At 37.8% G+C, this 6,589-nt stretch overlaps 1 pseudogene; it reads left to right on the top strand.

The window, feature by feature from the left end:
- The first annotated feature begins 5,632 nt into the window (after window positions 1–5,632).
- LOC118023179 lies at window positions 5,633–6,496 on the top strand (annotated as a pseudogene).
- The last annotated feature ends 93 nt before the right edge of the window (window positions 6,497–6,589 follow it).

Here is a 6,589-nt window from a genome sequence, read left to right as displayed (position 1 = left end):
ACTGCTTTCCATTATAAATGCTTTCTCAGTGTGAAAACTAGAAGTGTAGTAATGCTCACAAATGTAATAAGTTCCAAAAATTAGGTGGTGCTTAAACAATTGTTAGCAACCAAGAGTTTCCTTTTATTTTTCCTTCAAGTAAGCTGGCATGTGGAAAACCAACTATATTCACTCACTTAAGTCTAGTTAAATTCAACAGGCAAGAGGAATAATGTTCTTTAATCCTTCTAATAAAAACAAAACACAAAAGCAACTGTTAGTTATAATTTCTAATTAGTAACATGTTATTACTGCCTTGTTAGTTGATTTTATCTAGTAGTAGTCAGGTGGGTATTTTTGTTTGTTTCAATGCCATGTTGCTTCAAGAAGAGTGGATGGGTAACTTGATTTTGATGAGAACAGAAAGATTCTATGTCTCATTTTACTGGTTCTTTTTATTTTTGAACTTTGGACTTCTAAGTGCTTATTTTTAATATGTTGCTACTGCCATCTGTTGGATGGAATGTGAGACCTACTCAGTCGCAAGGACCTTTTAAACATCCAAGTATCTGTGGTTTCCTTCTTTTAACTTCAGAGCGTGCCTCCAAAAGGTAAGGTTCTGCCTTTAATCTATTCATATGAGGCGTGGTTGCTGGCTCCCAGCCCCAGAACCTAATTTATTTGTGGAACATCTTCTATTGTGGTGAGGCACTTTTTCTTCAGTTTAACTTCTTTCTACTAAAGAGAGAGTGTGAAATTTTTATCTTTTCATAAGACTTAGAAAGTGAGGCATGCTCGTGGGGGAGGAAAGATGTGTCTGTGTGTGAGTATGTTTAGGAACAAACGTCTTTTTAGTTTAGGGTGGTAGAATCTACACTCGACTAAGAAGCAAGGGGAATCAGTCAAAATTCTGTTGCTAGACTGTCATACATTTTTGAAGCCAGTGATTTTACTTCTCTGGGCTGCAGTTTCCTCAGCTGTAAGATGAGATAGCTGGACTAGAACTAAGAAAGTCTTATGGTCTCAAGATCCATGTGGTTCTGTCTCTCTAAAGAGTCATATTCAAAGAATGGCAGTCACAGCAGCTAATACGAATTTCAAAAGAAATACCAGTCTGCATCTTTTGAAAAGCATGAAAAAAGAACCAATCTACCAATCTATGGGAAATCTATCTTGCCACACACCCCTTTTCTGTCCTCCTCAGTTCTTATTTTTCTATTTTCCACATACTCTGATTATCAATCCTCCTCTATCATTACTCCTCTCCACACTGGTTCTCTGAGATGTGACTGTTTTCTCTCTCCTTCCTGTCCCCACTCTTGTTTAGCCTCTTTCTTAGTCCTCTCTTCCTCATCTAACTCCTCACATTCCATATTTCTCGCATATTTCTCTGATTCTGCATTACATATTTCTAAGGACCAGTATTGGAGAAATAGCCTCTTCTTGGAGGTGTGGGAAGGTCAAAGAAGCTGAACCAAGTGAAATACACTTCATATTGGTCTGGGAAGGCAGGAGAGGCAGGAAACATACACATCAAGAAACTTGCATGATATCACTACAATGCCTGTAACTGAATTAACTGATTAGAGTGCACAATAAGATTATGACCCTTTAGTTAGAGGTTTTTGAAGATAGAGGCTATCTTATTCCTATTTTAATCCTTGCTAAAGAAAGAAAGATTGGGATCATTATTGAGCTCAGTTCTGTTTTCTTTCTTGAAATTTGATGCCCACAAAACCTGGAGTTTATTTACTTTTCTTTCTCTTTCCTTCATGCCATTCATTTACACCAGATTAGGGAGGAAGAGCATTTAGGAAGAATTCCTTTTTGGTTTCTTCTCTGAGGATGAAGTCTTGGTTGAGCTTTTGGTAAACACAGCCAAGAATGGGAGCCTGGGAGTGGGGCTGTATTTCTCATACTGCAAGCTCTCCAGGGGAGCAATCATGAAGTGGTTCTCAAAACCTACCCTGAGCTAGGCCTGCTTTCCTGGCCCTTGCTGCCATTTATCTCTCTGACCTACCCCCTCTCCTAGTGGTGCTGAGATTTGCTGTGGGGGAAGGGAGTGCTGCCAGCCCGCACAGATAGTTTCTCCTTACAAAAGGTTTGGGGAGTTTCCTAGGCTTGTCTCTTACTAGTTCTGTCAGTGAGGGTTCAGAGAACTCCAGGCACTTGGGGTGGAAGGAAGTGGCCTGCAGTGTGACCAGCCTGAGGGCCTACCCTGGAGGAGGTCTACAGAAGAAAGATCCCATTTGTTACGTTGGAGAGTAACAACCAGTTCTGCCTTTGGTGATGGTGATTCATTAGCTCAGTAGACATTTGGGAGGATTACAGTTTGAATTTGAAAACGTCATTTCTATGTCTGGCAATGAAGTGACTCTGACCAATCAGCATACACTATATAGAGTTTTGTCATCTTTGGTAATATCACCAACAGTACTGTATTGAGAAAAATGTAAAATGGAACTGTCATATTAAAAAAGACATTATTCAAACAAAACTCCATGTTAGGGGTGCCCAGGTTGCTCAGTCAGTTAAACATTTGCCTTTGGCTCAGGTCGTGATCCCTGTTCAGTGGGAATCTTCCTCTGCTGCTCCCCCGGCTTGTGCTCTCTTGCTCTGTGTCAAATAAATAGAATCTTAAAAAAAACCCTCCATGCTAATAACATTATAATATAATGGAGTTCTATCACCACCAATCTCCTTGGGTTAAGTGTACAAGCTGTATATATATTTGTATGTATGCCTATGTATATATACATTCTTATAAATTTTCTGAGCTTTAAAGCTTGCTTTAAAGGACATAATAAAGCAATGAGCAATGCCATAATCCCAGCTGCCTGAGCTTGTGTGTATCTCCTAACACTGGCTGGGTGAGGAGGCTGAGTGCTTTGAGGATACCCCCAAATGTCAACATTGTCCTCTCCAGCTTTGCTTGAGGAAGTGGATGAACATTTGTTTAATGATTTGACAGTATACAAAGTGAGCCTGTCTGGAGCCAAGTCCATCCACTCAAAAGTCATTTTACCTCTGCTGGCACTGGAGGATCCCTGTCATTCATGGTCACCGGGCAGAGAACTCATTGCTAGTGTAAATCTTTACCAGGTCCTTCCCTTAGGATGGAGAGCTGAAGTTCCTAATTCTCAGTTCAGAAGGGCATGGCATGACTTTTTTATTTCTAGTATCTTTTGTGCTAGAGGAACCATTGTTGGGGATTGGTCTGTGGAGGTAATCATCTCCCTTAGCTCTTGAATGGTAAGTGAACATGGGGGCAGTCTTGCGCATTAAAGCCTAAGGCGTTGGTACAGTTTCTGGAGACCGTGCTGCCCTCTAATGCTGTCCTTGTCAGCAAAGATGCATAGCTTGCAAGATAAGAGGTCATTGGCATGTGGTGACTGGGTGAACCTGATTCCTGGGCATTGTGGGAATGCAGAGTTGTTTCTCCACCCATGGAGCTATGCTGTTATGGGAATCTTGGCAGGAGATGAGGGACAATCTCAAGTATTCAAGCACTCCAATGTCTTTAAAACTCTATTATGGGATGGAATATAACATAACATAACATAGCATAAAATAACATAGCATAACAGCATAGCGCAGCACAACATAACATAACAACATAACATAATATGTTAATATGGGCAAAAGGAGGTAAAGTTTTAAGGGACTAAATGGAGACTTTGACTTGAAGTCTATGGATTCCTCTTACGCTTTATTTATTTTTTTATTGAGGTATAATTGACATATGACATACTAGTTTCAGAAGTATGACATAATGATTCAACATTTGAATATATTGCAGAATAAGTCTAGTTAACATTTGTCACCATACAATTTTTAAATATACAATATTATTCACTATAGTCATATGCTGTGTGTTACATTCCCAGGACTTCTTTATTTGATAACTGGAAGTTCATACCTTTTGACCCCCTCCACCATTTCACCAAACTCCCATCTTCGCCTCTGGCAAATGCCCGGTTCTCTGTATCTAACTGTATCTAATTGCTTATTTTTGTTTTTATTTTAGATTACTCATGTGAGATCATTTGGTATTTGTCTTTCTCTGTCTGACTTATTTCACTTGGCATAATGCCCTCAAAATTTATCCACGTTGTCATAAATGGAAAAATTTTATTATTTTCTATGACTGAATAATATTCCAGTGTGTGAGGTATGTGTGTGTGCACATGTGAGGACATATCCATTTTCTTTATCCATTCATCTGTCAATGGACACTTAGATTATTTCCCTATCTTGGCTATTGTGAATAATGTTGTAGTGAACATGGAGGTGCAGATATATATATGATCTTTTTCTCAAATTAGTGGTTTTGTTACTAAGTAGAATTGCAGGATCATATGGTAGTTGTATTTTTTTTAGGAACCTCCATACTGTTTTCCATAGTGGCGGCACCAATTTACATTCCCACCAACAGTACATAAGGGTTTCCTTTTCACCATATCCTTGTGAATACTTGTTATTTCTTATTTTTTATAATAGCCATTCTAACAGGTATGAAGTGATATTTCATTGTAGTTTTGATTTGCATTTCCCTGATGTTACTGATGTTGAGCATCTTTTCATGTACCTGGTGGCCATCTGTGTCTTCTTTAGAAAAATGTCTATTCAGATCTTCTGCCATTTTTAATTAGATTATTTGGGGTTTTTTGTCTTTTTGTTTTGTTTTATTTGGTTTGGTTTGGTTTTGGGTTTGGGTGGGGTTTTTTTGTTTGTTTGTTTTGTTTTTTGCTATTGAGTTGTATGCATTCTTTATCTATTTTGGATATTAATCCCTTATCAAGTATATGATTTGCAAGTACTTTTCCCCTTTTCATTGCCTTTTCATTTTGTTGATGGTTTCCTTTGCTGTGCAAAAGCTTTTTAGCTTAATGTAATCCCACTTACTTATTTTGGCTTTTATTGCCTTTGCTTTTGGTATCAAATCCAAAAATTCATCTGCAAGACTCATGTCAAGGAATTTACCTCTTATGTTTTATTCTAGAAGTTTTATGATTTCAGGTCTTACATTCATGTCTTCAATCCATTTTGAGTTAACTTTTGTGTGTGATATAAGATAGTAGTCCAGTTTCAATTTTTTCATGTGGCTGTCCAGTTTTCCTAACACCATTGAAGAGACTGTCCTTTCCCGCATTGTATATTATTAGCTACTTTGTCATAAATTAATTGCCCATATTTATATGGACTTACTTCTTGGCTCTCTATTCTGTTTATGGAATTCTCTTTTAGATTTCACCTCATTTTTAAAAACTGCAATTAATTAGGTTTTTCTATTAAAACTGCCTATAAGTTGACTTTGAGTTTATCAGAGGTGCATATTTTCCTACTTTGATAAGGAAAATGTGGTCCTAGTGACCACTAGTAAGAACTTACAGTTACAGTCATCACCAGAAAGATAGAAGCTGAGACATGAATGATAGCTGATGCATGAATGACGATAACTGCCATTCACAGACCCCATCTGTGACAGTGCTGAGAGTATTGTGTAGGTTATCACATTTATTCCCTAATGCAACCCATGGGACAGGGACTCTCATTCCTGTTTTCAAAAAGGAAATTGAAACGTGAGGGAGGCTCACACAGCAGAACCATGCTTGGAGCTCTTCCTCTAAGCGGCCTGCAGTGACCTCTGAAAATGGTTCGCTATTCACTTGACCTAGAAAACCCTACAAAATCATGCAAATCAAGAGGTTGAAATCTTCGTGCTCACTTTTTTTTATTGTTTTTTTAAATTATGTTCAGTTAGCCAACATATAGTACATCATTAGTTTTTGATGTCATAGTAGCTTTTTAACTTGTATTTTTTCACACCTATATTTTTTATAGATACATGCTTTATTGTAGTCCTTTTTTCACTATTTAATTTTACCATATATATATATATATATATATATATATATATATATATATATATACACAAGTTTTACTTTCCTTATAATTTTGGGACATAGTGTCTAACACACAGACCAAAATACACCCAGGAACAACTGAAATACCCTGTTTTGTCCACACTTCATGTTCACTTCAAGAACACACGTGAAAATGCCCAGGCCATCAAGGGTATGCATATCCAAAAAATCACCAAGTATCTGAAAGACTTTGTAAAAGCAGGGTGTGCCATTCCGTCACTACAATGGTGGAGTTGGTAGGTGTGCCCAGGCCAAATAGTGGGGCTGGATACAGGGTCGGTGGCCCAAGAAGAGTGCTGAATTTTTACTGCACATGCTTAAAAATGGAGAGACTAATGTTGAACTTAAGGGTTTAGATGTAGAGTCTCTGGCCATTGAGCACATCCAGGTGAACAAATCACCCAAGTTGTGGCGTAGAACTTACAAGACTCATTGTTGGATTAACCTATACATGAGCTCTTCCTGCCACGCTGAGATGATCCTCACTAAAAAAGAGCAGACTGTTCCTAAACCAGAAGAGGAGGTTGCACAGAAGAAAAAGATATCCCAGAAGAAACTGAAGAAACAAAAACTTATGGCCCGGGAGTAAATTTTGCATAGAATAAAGAAAAGAAAGAAAGAAAGAAAAAAAGAAATAAGAAAGAAAGAAAGAAAGAAAGAAAGAAAGAAAGAAAGAAAGAAAG

Source organism: Mirounga leonina, unplaced genomic scaffold (assembly GCF_011800145.1).
Source record: "Mirounga leonina isolate KUSES-001 unplaced genomic scaffold, KU_Mleo_1.0 Mir_178, whole genome shotgun sequence".
Classification (NCBI taxonomy): Eukaryota; Metazoa; Chordata; class Mammalia; order Carnivora; family Phocidae; genus Mirounga; species Mirounga leonina.
The sequence above is the reverse complement of the archived record's forward strand: the minus strand, read 5'-3'. Positions and strand labels throughout refer to the sequence as shown.